The sequence below is a fragment of the Poecile atricapillus genome, chromosome 4 (assembly GCF_030490865.1).
Source record: "Poecile atricapillus isolate bPoeAtr1 chromosome 4, bPoeAtr1.hap1, whole genome shotgun sequence".
Taxonomy (NCBI): domain Eukaryota; kingdom Metazoa; phylum Chordata; class Aves; order Passeriformes; family Paridae; genus Poecile; species Poecile atricapillus.
In genome coordinates, this window is record NC_081252.1 from 6,304,493 (window position 1) to 6,319,988 (window position 15,496).

The 15,496-nt window shown below is 44.0% G+C and overlaps 1 pseudogene; it reads left to right on the forward strand.

Moving 5' to 3' along the window:
• Positions 1–966: 966 nt before the first annotated feature.
• On the forward strand, positions 967–13,815 carry LOC131578961 (bifunctional heparan sulfate N-deacetylase/N-sulfotransferase 3-like; annotated as a pseudogene).
• The last annotated feature ends 1,681 nt before the right edge of the window (positions 13,816–15,496 follow it).

Genomic DNA, 15,496 nt, shown 5'->3' on the forward strand with positions numbered 1-15,496 from the left:
TATGATCATTATTTTATGCTTGTCACACCATCCAGTTGTTTTACTAGGGAGTTTTGACAGCAGTTGTACTGCTGGCTTGAAAAATTATTCTTTCCTTAAATACAAGATAAAGCATAAGTATATCCTTAGGTGATCTGCCTGTTAGGTTTAACTTTTGAGTTATGACTTTCTCTTCTCCAATTTAAGAACTTGATTATTGTATTTTGTTTTTAATGCAATGAATTGGCAAGTGCTTCTAACAGTCTGCAAGACTCCACAGTCCAGAGAAATGCTTTGTTTTCCTCTGATGTTGCAGGAAGGAGGTTTTGCTTTGAAAACATTCCTACAGTAGATGTAATATAGAGTGCATCAGTGTATGTTTGTACAACAGTTGTGTACGTTCTTAGTTCTTGGGAAAACTAATAAAAGATAAAATTTGTATAATCATGTTCCCCCAGCTTTTTAGGAGTAGAAGGAAGAAGTTGATAAATTTTCTTCAGTATTTTGGTTGTTAGCAGCTGTCTACTTGGGAGTTAACTTTTATCTTTAGGTGAAAATAATTTCTAAAGCACAGTAAATACTTTGCTTTTACGCCTTGCTTTTCAGTACCTCTTCCTACTTTATTTGATCCTCTGAGTTGAGGAACCTGTGAGATTCAGAGACCTTCAAATGCACGTGGCAAGTAGTGGGAGCAGGGACAAAAAATCATTATTGCAAGATTTGGAGCTGTTGGTCTCCAACTCTCTGGCTGGCAGTGGTTTCTTTACTCCCCATTAGTTTAAGCAGGTGATACTTCACAAGGTGCTGCCTCAATTAAATCTCTGATTTTCTTTTCTTCTAGACCATACCTTGGGTAAAGCTCTGTGGAAGACAGATGTGTGTGCTGCAATGGTGACATAAATATTTCAGAGGACTGGAACAAGTTGTTGAGAATCTGTGTTTGTTTTTCATGCTGCTGTTGAGAGCTATCTAAGGCAAGTAAACACCATGAGTTTTATCCTGAAACTTGACAGACATTTCCAAAGAAGAGTAATTTTGCTGGCCACTTTTTGTATGGTGAGCATAGTTATTTCTGCCTACTACTTGTATAATGGCTACAAAGAGGAGAATGAGCTTCCTGAAACCTCTTCAGAAGTGGAATGTGGTGATCCTCAACCGTTGCCATCCAAGCTGATGGAGATGAAGAGCACGAAGCCCATCGATCCCCTGAGGACAGACCTGGTAGTGCTGGTGTTTGTGGAAAGCCAGCACTCAAGCTTAGGGCAAGATATAAGAACCATTCTGGAATCCAGCAGGTTTCAGTTTCACCTTGAGATTGCATCTGGGAAAGGTGACCTCCCAGTGCTTATAGACAAAAGCAGAGGCAAATACGCTCTCATAGTTTATGAAAATATTCTGAAGTAGGTGAATATGGACTCTTGGAACAGAGGCCTTCTAGATAAGTACTGCCTGGAGTACGGTGTAGGTGTGATTGGATTTCACAAAGGCACTGAGAACAGCTTGCAGAGCTTTGAGTTGAAGGGTTTTCCTTTCCATGTCCACAGCAATCTGGGTGTTCAGGACTGTTGCATTAACCCTCATTCCCCACTGCTCCATGTGACTAAACCTTCTAAGCTTGAGGAAGGGCCCTTGCTTGGAAATGACTGGGCCCTTTTCCAGGTTAATCACACAACTTATCAACCAGTGATATTTGCAAAAGTAAAGACACCAGAAAACCTTTCTCCACCTGCTGCTCTAGGTGCTCTCTATGCCACAGTAATACATGACTTGGGGCTCCACGATGGGATTCAGCGAGTCCTTTTCGGCAGTAACTTGAATTTTTGGCTGCACAAGCTGATTTTCATAGATGCCATCTCTTTCCTGTCTGGAAAGAAACTCACCCTATCCTTGGATAGGTACATTCTGGTTGACATAGATGATATCTTCGTTGGCAAGGATGGAACAAGGATGAACACCAACGATGTACAGGTAAAGTATGTGCACAAACTGATGGTCAATGCAGCAAAGCGGTATTTTCATCTGAAAGTGAATAGTTGTTCATGGTTGGAACTGGAGGGCTCCACTCAGGAGCTGTTCATATTTATTGCACTTGTTGTGAGTCTTACAAGCAGGAGGTGAATGTGGTGAGCAGCAGTAAATGGCAGCATCAAATGTGAAGAGTGGACTGGGTTATTGGCTGTTTGAGATAGGTTTGGATGTCAGGAGCTGTTTGCAGCATTTCACCTCTCTCATCTCTGTTTTATGGCACTTGCTTGCAGGGAGGGTTTGTGCTAATATTGCTCTTAAAAGCTGTCAGTAAATGACTGGACAATTTCCATTTGAATGTTTAGAGCTGTACATTCCTGAAGGTCCTTTTCCACTCTGTTGTGCTGTTCAAGTGAGGTGACAGTGGTTGGTCAGTGGCACTAACATCTTCCCATTATTTCTTCCTGTGTTTCTTGTGTGCTTTTTGTGAGGAGTGTTGTCCCAAAGCAGGAAATAGGAGATCACCTTTCTCAACTTGGTCTAGAAGCTGCAAATCTCTAACATCCTGATTGTTGCCCTGTTTGCACTAAAGATAAGGGAGAATGTTTTCTTAGAAGTTTGTTAATGGGATGAGGAACTGCAAGAAGGAAAGACAAGGACAGCACTGCATGCAGTGGGTCATTTTTGTTTCATTTTTAACCAAGTTTTTGGGTTTCTTCAGTGTTAATACACTTGTCAAGCCACAGCAGCTCTGCATTCTTTGCTCTCTTAAATGAAAGGTTTGACCCTGCGGTTAAACTTTTAATTTGCTTTAAAATTGCATTTGCTCTTTTCCAAAACATTCTCTGTCCATGCACTTAAAAATGAGATTTACCTCCTTGTTAAGTAGGTGTTTTCCTTAGGCAAACAAATCCCATGGGAGAGAGCAGAAATAAAGGTGAAGCTTCCTAAATGGTTTTTCCATGGAGAAGAGGATGGCAGTGTTTGAGTTAGGTGAGTGAGCATCCTTGGAGAGTCTCCTGAATGCAAACTCAGATGGCAGGAAAAAAGTCAAGTCTGGCCAGCATCACTGGCAGAACTTGTGTTGTTCTGCAGGAGCAGAACTTTCTGGTAACAAGGTGGCTGAAATAAAGCCTGAATAAATCCATCACTGAGTTGTGCAGTAGCAGTCGGAGACAGCACGTTTTGTATTGTTTGTCTTTGCAAGTGACACCTTAGGATTGTCATTTGAAAAGAAGTTGGGATGTTGAATTGCCAGAGTTATATACCAGAAGCAGGAGACTATTGAGACAAATTTGGTTACAGCAGATAGAGAAGGATAAACCATATTGTTTGGGGAAAATAATTTGTAGTATGTCAGAAAGTAATCTTCCCAAAATAAAACTGTCCCATTAAATAGAAGTAATATCAAAGTGGAAATAACTTTTAAGTAGGATAATTTCATTTATACAGAACTGTGTTCTGAAACAATGGAATCTGAGAAAAGTGTTCCCTTCTGATTCTTCATCTACTTAGAGTTAAAATGTTGTATTAAACATGTTGTTAGGGCTGTCAGATGCAATGCATCTTCATTACTATTAATATCAAAGGAGTTCTCCTCGGTGGCACAATGACATGTGGAAGGAATGAAACAAAATCAGTTTGCAGTAGTTGGAAATACGTTATTGTAAAGTGTATTTGCAGATAAATGACATCTCATTAAACAAGAGTTTTAGTGAGTTCTGCTGCAGTGACTGTGACAGAGAATTGGGCGCTGCAAGTGTGAAAAGAGGTTCTAAATGTAAACTTTGTATCATTGCAGTACTCAAGATTAGCTCATTTCCACTAGGCACACATTTCTAATAAAAACATGTATGTTTTTCTGGCTCTTAACCTGCGGCACAGATTTTGCATTAGGTGGTGTACATGATTCTGTACCTGTTAATCCTCATGTGGTCCATTTCCTCCCTGTATAGGCAGGCAATCACAACAGTTGATTCTACTGATTTTGGTAGTGCAAAGCTTGTAGATAAAACATAGCATTACTTAGAACAAAACTTTCTGAAAAACATCTGTTTCTGGATTTGGAACTGTGGCTTTGATGGTGGTTGGGTTTTTTGGGTTTTGGAGGGGGTTTTTTAGGTGGTTGTTTGTTGTTGTGCTTTGTTGGTTTGGTGTAAGGAAGTGTTGCTGTGCTCTGTCCAAATCTTGCAGCTTACACACCAATCGCTACAATGTCTGTGAACATTTTTAAAGTTTTCATCTTTGCATCCCCAAATGTGGAAAACACAATTCCTGCAGTTCTGTGGTTAGAAACATAGAATGCTATAACCATTTAGTTTGGAATAGACCTTTGAGATGATGGGGTCCAACTATTAATCCAGCACTGCCAAGCCTACCAGCAAATCATGTTCCTAAAGATGAGGCAGAGCAAGTCAATCCTCTCAGAAGTTTGTGTGTAAACACACAGTATCCCCCTGGTTTGCTCTTCCAGACTATCTGAACACTTCCACTGGAATATCTGGATCCATGTCCTGCTGCTCCTGTGTGGAGTTTCTGTAGTCTGGCTGCTCCCAGTCTCCCCACTGTTATCTCAGTACTCTGATGACACTGGAATAGGGGCTCCTTACTTCTCCTCGCAGCACCAAGGGCGTGTTTCAAAATTTACTGCAAGAGATAGAACCTTTTCTTTCAGCTGGAGACACAGTGATGGTCTTCACTGAAGGAAAGATGGCTTTTGACACTGAAGTTCATAATGAGTTGGATAGAAACAAGAAATGACCATTCCTGGAAGAACTGGTTTTTTTCTTGAGCTGTGGAGACTGCTTCTGAACCTCCCTGTAATTAAACAGCACTGTGTCTTACTCGACACACAGAGCAGTTCCTCAGATGGTGTAAGCTGTCAAAACATCCATTGATTTCAGAGGAACTATGACAACTTAGAAGAGTTATAGATTAGTCTTAATTCTCCAGCAGCAACTTGAGATATGCGGAACTTAATTAGACTGGCATCACGAGTGCGAGAAACATAAAGGCATACCAGAATGTGGTTTGGGGTTCTTGGAGTGTTCATATATTTCATTAAGAAAAGTCTAGTTTGTTTTCTTGATGTCTCGAGAAGTTGTTAGAGTTTTTCATCTGAATCTTTTGGCTCTGGCTCAAAATGTGTTAGAGGTTTTCCAGAATCAGAAATGTAGGGATAAAATATGGATACACTTGGAGCTGAGTTTCACGCATTAGAACTCAGCTAGGGCACTCATGTCTTCTACTGGCAGTGCCTGCCTTGTCATGGGTTATTCTTATTTCCCAGATATCAGGGGAGAACATGCTGCTAGTGGTCTGCTTCAGCATCAAGTGCTGATTTGCAACAACATCAACAGCAGAAATGCTGCTCAGTCCTCCAGTCAAATTAAAAAAAGTAAAGAAACCCAGCTAGATTCCCTGACTGCTGACTTGGTCCAGCTATACAGTGTCTTTTCCAGCTTCTCTTTTCCCCTCTTTATGTCTGGACACACTTGTACAGATGATAAAGGCAAATCAGTGCATACCAGTCCTGTAATGACCTTTATCTTATACTTTTATTCCTCTGTAAGATACCTTTGATATCCTAGTGTGGCTTTGTTCCTGTATGGCTTTGGATGTATTAGTTTCAGAGAGTGTGCTGATAGAAACTAATGTGGAAACATCTGTTAAACCAACATCCATTCATTTACATCTAGCATTAGAGCTGCTCCACATATCTCTAATTACATTACTGTTTTATGTCTTAAGTGCTTACTCAACTCTGAAAATATAAACTGTGGGGTTCTAAGTAGTCTTCTTGAGATAGCATCAAAGCAAGAAATGAGTTGGTGCTTAATCCACAGCCTGATCTTTGTCACCACTTCCCGTGTGACACCGAGACAAGGGCTGGTGATGTGTGAGAGAGATGGATGGATGGCTTTGTGTATCCATAAAGCTTCTTGGGCTCTGTCCCACGATTCTCCTGACAGAATCCTTCCCAGGTTTTGCTTTGGCCTGAAGTAGCAGACAGCTCCTGGGAAGTCAAAAGGGGTAGGAGTGGAGCTTAGAGAGAGAAGAGGTTTTTCCTAGGCCTTGCTTCAATGTCATAGGAGAGAGTGAAGCAGTAAGCAGATTTCAGCTCTGCTCAGCCCTCTTGTCATTTGTTGTTTGCACCTGTAACACTGTGGAAGAGCTGCATCCCCTTTGGTCTGTTTCCATCATGACTCTTTTTGTGACCTCCCTGCTGATAAGCAAGTCAGTCTAGTTTTGTAAATCCTTGCACAAGCAAGACCAAAAGCAGGTCCAAGTCCCATTCATCCAAGTGCCTCAGGCAGAAAAGCTGGCTGCTGCCCCTCCTCCATTGCAGATTGTCACAGACACTAATCCAGGAACTTGGGTTGTGCCCCCATTTTCCCTGTTTTGTGTGAACATAGAGAACCATTTGCTGTGTGACTCACAAGGGTTGTGTTCCATCAGAGACCATGCCAGGGTTTCTCTGGTCCCCAGTGCTGCAGGCAGAAGTGTTGTCACCCCGTTGTGCATCTGCTCCCAGCCCGAGTTCAGGCTGGCCAAGGGAGTGATCAGAAGGGGAACAGGTTTTGTGCAGCACTGCTCTACAGCAAGGGGCTCCTTCCAGGGCTGGGCAGTGCTCTGCTGTTCCCTGCATCAGCTCCAGCAGAAACATTCCCCAGCTCCTGATGGTCTCCAGCCGAGCCAGCAGCAAAATGCTGACTGATGGTTTCCATGGGCTGGGACTGTTGTCTCTGGGTAACACCAGCATTCTGCTGTCACCTCAGCTGCGTGTCTGAGCTGTAGCAGGGCTGCTGAGATGGGCAGGGGAAAGGGGGCTTCTCCTAAAGAGCAATGCAGGTCAGCTGCTGGCAAAGCAATGATCATCAAGAGGATCATCCATAAAGTGCAGTGATAGCTTACAAATCTCAAACCCAAGCGTTTCTTCTTTGATTATTAAAAACAAAGGGGCTTGAACTCTCGGTTTGATGTATTAAGTGATATTTTTTTAGAAGACATTTTGAGTTAGTCAAACTGGAATGATTCATAAAGCAGCTTAATTAGACCAGAGCTCCAGTGGGAGTCCCCTTTAACATGTCTACAGAGACTCTTTTAATACTCTAATCCACTTCTGAATAAAAGGTGAAACCAGGAATGGTAGTTTCAAAGGAGGAACTACAAAGAACATTTATCTTTCTCTTTTTGCTCTTCTGTCCTTGCCATCTAGATATCAAGCTTCCATTGCATTCTGAGGATGACTTTTTTTCTAGGTTAGCTTGCACAAGCAGAGCTTTTTATGTACCATCATTTAAACCTTAAAGAACCCTCAAAGTGAAAAATTGGATACTAAAGCACCACCAAACCGGTGTTCTAGAATTACTGTAATGAATTCATCCTGTTGTACAGTGTTTTGTTTCACCTCCTAGCAAGTTTTTTAAAAAACTTTTAGGTCGCCCTCTTATAATTTGTTTTCCGCTTTATCCGGTGCTATAGGAGGAGGCTTCGTGCTAATGCTCCAGTAGGGTGGGAAATCCTGAAATGGGAAATGGAAGTGTGCCCTGAGGTCTGTTTTTAGACTGATGTGACTAGGCTGTGCTTCAAAATAAAATGAAAAATAACCCACACAGACCTGGGTTCAGCAAAAGGGAGGCTAAAGACTTGAAAATGCTGTAGTCTGACAAGGGAAATCAAGATCATGATGTTATATTTACTTTGCACTGGGCTTCTTTAGAGATGTGCAATCTCTCTACAACATCTGCTGGAACAGAGTTAATAAGCTAAAGCAATGCTTTTAATGTCTAACTACTATTGATTCCCTTTTCTTGAGGTAGGAATTGCTTACAGGCTTTCAGCACTAACATTAAAATATCAGGATGGTAGCAGAAGGAATGGTTGGGTTTTTGGTTGGAATATGCAATGCAGTTCCAGGTGAACAGTGCCCAGTGGTGATTGCTCTCCAATCATCTTTTGAGTGAGGGGTTTTTTTTGACAATATCTTTTTCTCATGGAAGGAAAACAAAGGTGACTTAATTAAAATGAGGAAAGAAAAACATGGATGGAATAATTCACTCCAAGTGAATAAGAACTTGGTACTTAACCATTGTACCTCTTCATCTTGCTCATTCCTACTTTCCTGCTTTCCTAATGTTCAGCAGGTTCCATTTCAAAATATCTGCTGTGATATTTTGGAGTGGCATCTTTGCTCTCAGAAGACTTTGGGGCACTCTAGAAATAATCTTCCAAATGCTGTTTGCCTACCCATCCCAGTGATGTGGCACTTTGGGTCTCAGTTTTGTTCATTTGCTGGTTTTAAGTGTGCCTGAAATGCTGACACACACAGAGCAGCAGGGCTTCTGTGAACTGAAATGGTCACCTAAAACGTAAATAGCAGTAGCAGAGATACCTGTTAAACAATTTGAAGTGCAGGCTTGAAAGAAATAAATTAAATGGTGAGAGGATAGTAAGTTGATTTCTCCTGGTGGCATAAAGCTTTTATGTTCAAGAGGAGTGTTTTAGGAAAGTAGATCCTATGCCCAAAAAAATGGAATAGGAGCAAAGAGCATCAGCATCCGTATTTCTGTTGTAGATCTGTTACATCTTGGGGCTCCCATAGAGGGCAATATTGTATAAAAGATAGTTTTAAGCCATGCATTAGGGGTCTGCCGATTCATCTGTGTTGATAGACCTTAAGGAAAATTGCTGTTAAAGTCAATTGAACTTCCAAGTGTGAGAAACTGGAAGAGACTTCAGGGGACACGACGCTGTTTAATGGGGCAGAAACTGAGAGACAAGTGAACTGCAGTGTGGGGTGATTTGCATTTTTCCAAGATGATTTGTAGAAGGTGAAAAGTTGCAGATGAAATGCTTTGATTTGCCTTTATCTCACTCTGCCTGTGCACTTGTGTCGTTCATTTCATGCAATAACCCCTACTAAACAGTCAGAGGCTGCAGCATCATTTTGTTGACCTTAAATTAAGGCAGAAAGCTGCAGTTTTGGAATTTGAAGTTTGTAGTATCTAATTGGCTAAAGGGCAAAAGAAAGAAGTAAAGATGAATGACAACTTTTCATATCAGATGAAAAATCAAGGCTCATGCATCAGGGAACTTCAAAACAATTAGTTTCATATCATTTCAGCCTAGGTCTCAATCCTAAAAGTGCATTAAAATGACACTCTCTAAGTCTCATTCCGTGGAGCTTAGATGAGCCTCAGATTTTAGGTGTTCCCAGGATGGGAGTTACAGGAATTGATTTCTTTGCAATGTGAAGTGCCTAAAATAGGAAACAGTGGCAGTTTGGGGGCCTCTTGCTGCTTTCTTCCCTTTTTATTCCTTTCTATCCAACATGGCAGAAATGCCATCTAAGTGAGTAGCAGGAAGGCAACCTACATTGTTAGCAAATGAGGGGAAAAAAAAAGGTTAATCTTTCAGGCTTTGGAGGAGCTGATAGCAGGAGAAGAAACTGTGCCTGCAATACAAAGCCAAAAGTTATCAACTATCCTGAGAGATGTTTTCACAAATCAACAAAGAACATAAACTAGGGGAAAAAAACAAAAGGAAGCATTGCTCTGGTCTTTGTCCCTAAGATGAGAAACTGAAAAGCTGTGAGTATAAAGCAGGTATGAGCTGGTTGTCAGTGGAATGTCAGCTTCCAGCAGAACAGGAATAACTCAGGAGTCTGGAGATGAGTCTCTGCTGCCTTGCACAGTGTTTTAATCAAAGCCCTGAAGGAGCAGTTCCCAGCCAGCCACAAAGCACCACGTCAGGCCGTGCAGAAAGAGGATTGCAGCACAACTGGGGCTTCACCAGATCTGTCTGAGATCTAGAACTGCTACTAGGTGAGGCTCAACTTGAAGAATTTTCTTAGTTCCTTCTTTTGTCCTCTCACCCCAAATACAGCTTGTATTTTGCTTCAGCATGCTTCTGTAAATCCTCAGAGGATCCATCTTGGAAGCACTTCCAGGATGGAAATGCTCTGACCTTTAGATGTTGACAGATGAGGTGCATATTCTCCTGTTCTGTATTTATTGACAATAATGGCAGCTCTTCCTTTTTTAATTTATTTTTTTTTTTTGTGAACAGTGTAACTTTTACATATTTGTATGACTTCATTGTATAGCTGCCCTCCTGTAACATATTCTATATGTGCCAATTCTTTTACTCCAGGGATGTAAATGCAGTACCACATATTGATGAACACACTGTACCATTTAAACCACTGTCTGCACCATCACCCTTCAGAAATGAGACCTGCACAGCACTCTGCAATTCAATCCAATGAAAAAGGCCATGAATTTATCCACAGAGGCAGCATGGCTGATAAAGCAGCTCCTGTCTCCTGTGCTCAGAGGTGATTCCTGTTCCAGATCAGCTCTGTGCTGGACCTGCCTTTTGCAGATGTTGTGGGGCTGCTGCCACATGATGTGTGGTGGCTTTGTACGGGGGAGTCTCCTCCAGTGAGGATTGCACAGCACCACCAGTCATCCCAGTTAGCACTTGGATGAAATGGAGAACTGAACTCCAGAGGCAGGAACCAATTCTACTCTATTCCATTGCTTGAAATGTTTTCCTTAGAGTGTGTTCAGGGGAGGAGGGGAGATAGACCTTTTTACCTTTCTGGTTTTGTCTCTTTCCATGGTGTATCATATCCACCCTTGCCATAGCTGAGCTAGTAGGGCTGTGCTTTCTGAGAGGAATTCAACAGGAAAACGTTCCATCTTTTGTCCCCCGGGAAGAAGCAGCAGTTTTTGGGGCAATCTGTCTTCAAATGCTTCTGTAAAATTTTCCTTTTAGTTCTTGATCCTGCTCAGACACATCAGACCGATACAAAACCCTCCGAGTAACGTCACCAGCCTCAGCAGAATGTCTAAACTCTCTGAACTCCAACTTTGCGTTATCACACCATCATTACATTAAAATGATGAACATAATGATGGCAGGTTCGAGGTCATTGGCTTTCAATCTTCCTGCTTAGGGCTGACCATAGCATTTGTCTGGATTTTCTTGTCTCAGGGACCGATCACTCCACGTTTCCTTAAGGGACCAAGCGCTTGCTCTCCACAGCTCCTTGGAGCTGAAGGTGCTTGCCCACACTGAGTGAGACTCTGTGATGTTTCTATTTGCAGATGTGCTGCTGTGATGGAAATTTCTGTTCCAGCACACTTCCACACCAAGAGAAATAGAGGAAAAAGAAAAGAGAAAGGAGTTAAAAGCCAGAAGGCATCATTTAAATGCCAGTGTGGCAACCAAAGAGGTAAGGGAATGAAAGACCGACAGAGGGAGGAGAGGAAGGTCACTGTCCCCAGGGACAGCAACGCCAGATGGCCACAAGCACTAATCAAGAATTCCACAGACAGGAGTTTTACTCTCACCCTTTGATTTTTTTTTTTCAGCATCATTTGCATTGCAGTTTATTTTCATGGCCATTGGGAGGTTGGCAAAGGGCCAGATTGCCCTGAAGGGAGGACATGTTAATGTAATACGTGCAGGGGGCTGTTCTGAGCTATTGTCAGCACTAAACCTGCTCAGAGCAGCTCTCTTTGCTGGGGTGACAGCAGCAATGAAAGATCCACCTGAGGATCTCTTCCACCTGAGATGCAAATACCCTCTCCTTCCCTCGTGCAGTCCTAAAGCTTGCACATACATTTCCTGCATGGGGGCTGGACACTGCTTCCACTTGGATTTAATTGCATTTCCCTGCTGGGTGGAAACTTCCAGTGGCCAAGGGAGAATATTCTGGCTTGAAATAAGAAGAGACATTTCTTAGTAACAACCATTGACTATTGCACATCTCTCCTGGCAAAAAGAAAAGAACTGACCTTAATGGTGATTGCCAGGGAATATTCCCAGCTTTACATTTGAGACACTTGCCTTTCCAGCCCCTTTTGCCTCCCTCCAGGAAAGCTGATGTTGCACAAAGAAGAGTCAGGTAAATTGCTCTTCCTGTTAGTTCTGTGTAACTGGAGCACCAGTATCCCACATTCTGGGTAACTTCACAACCTTTGGAGTTTCCCTTCCGCTGCATTGCATTTGTTTTCTGGATGTACTCAGTTTTGCTGGCACAGGACACAAAAATTATAAAAGGAAGTTTATGATAGAAGAGCAGGAAACAAATGACACTTGTGCATTTGTCACTGATCCTTGAAAAATTAGCTGAGCCCCAGACTTGCTTTTGGATTTCTCTCTGCTTCTTGCACTCATGTGTTAGGGTGTTCCCAAAGAATCCTAAAGAAACAAATTCTCTGGTTTGCCTCCTATTCATGGAAAGGGCAAAGATGAAGTATCAGATTCAGTTGCTTAAAAATCTGATAAACCTGTAGGAGAAAGATGTTTTCTGCTGCACTGTTTGTCATAAACAAAATTAAGATTTAAAAAAAGCCCCACAACCTTTACAGCCTTTTCCAGAAATGAGGCAGACGCAGCAATCTTGAAGCAGTCATTGCTTCAGTCTTTCTATAACTCTGAAGACAACTAAATTAACACAGAAACCAGAGCTCTCACACACCCTACAGCCAACAGCTCCCAAAATTATTAAAACCCTTCTTGATTCAGTTTATTGCAGATGCTGTCCTGAAGCAGAAAAGGTGATTCTGCACTTCCTTAGTCCTTTTCCCTTGGACTGAGGTTTGGTTTGGCCTTGTGTGGTCCCGCTGAAGAGCAACAGAGAGCAGTGACAAGGCTTCCTTAACCCTGGGATCATAAAATCTTGTTGTTTGGGCAGAGACAAATCCCCCCCTGGCTACAGCCTCCTGTCAGCTCCAGGGGACAGGACCAGGTCTCCCCTGAGTCTCACTGAGTACTTGGTTTATGCAAAACATTTGGGCTCATTCCGTTTGCTGAGAAGAAGAGCCAAAGATGACAAACCTTGGGCACCGTCCCCTCCTCACCCCAAAGTGCCCCCCAGGATGGCCTGTGGCTCATCAAGTAACATTTCTGCAATCAGGCATTGCCAAAAGTGTTTCCAGCAACACATTCCATCACTTCTTGTCACTTGTTATTCAGTGCAAGCATGAAAATGTCTGAGATAGACAATGAAAGGCAATACATAAAATCCAAGACAAGCGATCATAAATGGCCCTGCTGAGAAAGCAGATCCCAAGGAACTGAATGGAGGTGGAAGGTCACTCCTGACACATGAAATAGAACAGCCAGAGCAGATCCTGATGTCACCGTGATACTGAGATAGAAAAATCACCTGCTTCAAATCATTGAAAAGGAGAGCAAGAAGCAGGAGGACAGGTGGGTAGGTGTGTTGTTAACTCTGTTAAACACAGTTTAAAAACCCCCAAAATGCAGTAGTTATTAACCAGATATTTGAGGAGCCACAGCCACAGATCTCTGCAGAACATTTACAAAGTGCTTGACAAATGGAAAGCTGGATCTTTTTCAGCAAGTGCCATGGGTGCTGTGCACCCAGACCTGCAGCACCAGGGCCATCCATCTGCCTCAGGAGTCCTGCTTTCATCCTTGGAGTGTGCATCCTTCCATCCTCCAGTGTGCACCGGCACTTCAGATTGAGGTAAGGACAGCATTTAATAGGGGAAAAAGAACAGGAGCTGCTACCTCCATGAAATATTGGCACCACCATGGGACACATTCACTTGAAGACGAGCACAAAGGGATTCCAACACAATTGTCCCCGTACAGAACACAAACCAAGCTTCTCCTGCTGCTCTGGGCGGTCCCTAAACACAAGAAGGAGCTGTGGGTTTTCTCCATCGCTGCTGGTGCAGCTGAAGAAGTTCCTTAAGCCTTTCCCGTTTCCCTGAGTTGCCTCTGATTTCCATCACCTCCAAATGGGCATCTGTGGCACTATGAGAAAGAGCAGCATTTTCCTTGGGAAACAGCCAGAAAAGAAGCAGAGCAGGTCCCAGACTGGGGGCTGCCCCTTCCCGGGGATTATGTGTCAGCTCTGTTAGAATTGCTAATTCTTTAGGCACCTCCTTGGCTTTGAGGAGTGGATGGGGGGAGATGGAAAGCCAAGGCCTGGGCTGAAGGCCGTGCCCGAGGTGTGCCCAGCTCCCTGCACACCTTTTCCCCCCAGGTGCAGAGCAGGTGCAGACGCTGCCCATGGAAGGCAAGGAGAGCTGGGAGCCAAGAGAGGAGCGGTTTCTCCCGGAACACCGGGAGCCGTTCCATGGCAGCAGCTCATTCCCAGCCCCTGCCCCACTCTCTGCTCCCAAAGGTCACCAGGAGCTCGCCCAAGGCACGGGGGGCTGGCCAGGGCTTTCCCACCTGGGCCGAGTGCCACAGGAGGGGCCCCTGCAGGATTTCTGTCTTGCTCGGCTTCCAGCAGCTCAGACTGGCTCCTGCATCCAGCAGGGATTGGCTGGGCATTTGCTTGGGGTTTTTGGTTTGTTGCTTTGGCTTTTAGTTATTTGGAGAGTGCTTTGAGGGTCACTTTTGCTGCTTCATCAGCTTTACCCCCTGCCCAGCTGCCTGTTGTGTGCATGGAAGGCTTCAATCTGCATTTCGCTTCTTCTGCACCCCTACTTTATTATTTTAGGCTCTTTATTTTACTTTTTCTCTTTTCCTTTTTACTGTTTTTTCTCCCTTTCTTTCCCCTTTTAAAAATATTTATTTTTTGTAAATTTTTCTCTTTTTTTTCTTTTTTTTCTCTTCTCCTGAGCAGAAGCACCTGGGGCAGCTGCACAGCTGGGGCCACTCCTGGCTGTTAGAGAAGCCGGGAGCTGACTGCTCCACGGGATTTGTTTGCTCCCAGCTCTGCGGCTCGGGGCTCTCTCTCATCGTGTTTTATCAAATAAAGTTGGTGTGGCGTTCCTGGCTTTGACGATGGTGTTTTATTGGGATGTGCCAAGCCTGGATTCCCCGGGAAGCAGCAGTACGGCTTTGCCTGTGCCTAAGGACAGCCCCGGAGCCGCGCAGTGCAGAGAGAAGCCGTTCCTAAGGCACTGCTGATGATCATAACCAAGTAGAAATGAGAAGAAATGAGAAGTCCCAGCTGAAACCGATGCAAAAGCAAGTTTGGATTGATTTTCAGACCCTCCTGCTTCATCTGCTTTGCCTTAGGAGCCGGGGAAATGGCTCTGATTCCCCTCCCGATGCTGCTGCTGCTGGTGCGGAGCTGCCGGCCGGGCTTCAGGGATGCTGCGGCTCCCAGAGTCAGCCGGCGCTGCCTTTGGGGGCTCGGAGCTGAGCCCCAGTCCTGCAGCTGTGCCTCACAGAGACCCTTGGCTGTGTTTTGGGAGCTCAGAACCCGACTCACCCCATCAGTTTTGGGCTTCACAAAGGGCGGCGAGTGCCGCGTTTGAGGGGCTCAAAATTCAGGCTCAGAGCTTAAAACCAGAGACCGAATCGTGCGTTTTGGACTCTGAAACCGGGCTCGTGTCCGGGCTGGATTTGGGGTTCAGGCACAGTGACTGAGCCCTGGTTTCGGGGTTTCGGTCCGAGCAAGCGAGTCCAGGCTTCAGAGACCAAGTGCCGCCGATTGACTCTCAAAGCCAGGCTGCGGTGGCCAAGTGCAGACAGCGATGAACCGAGCTGAGATTTGGGGATGTGAAAGGCCGGTCCCTCCGAGAGATCTGGGCTCACAGAGAGCAAGTTC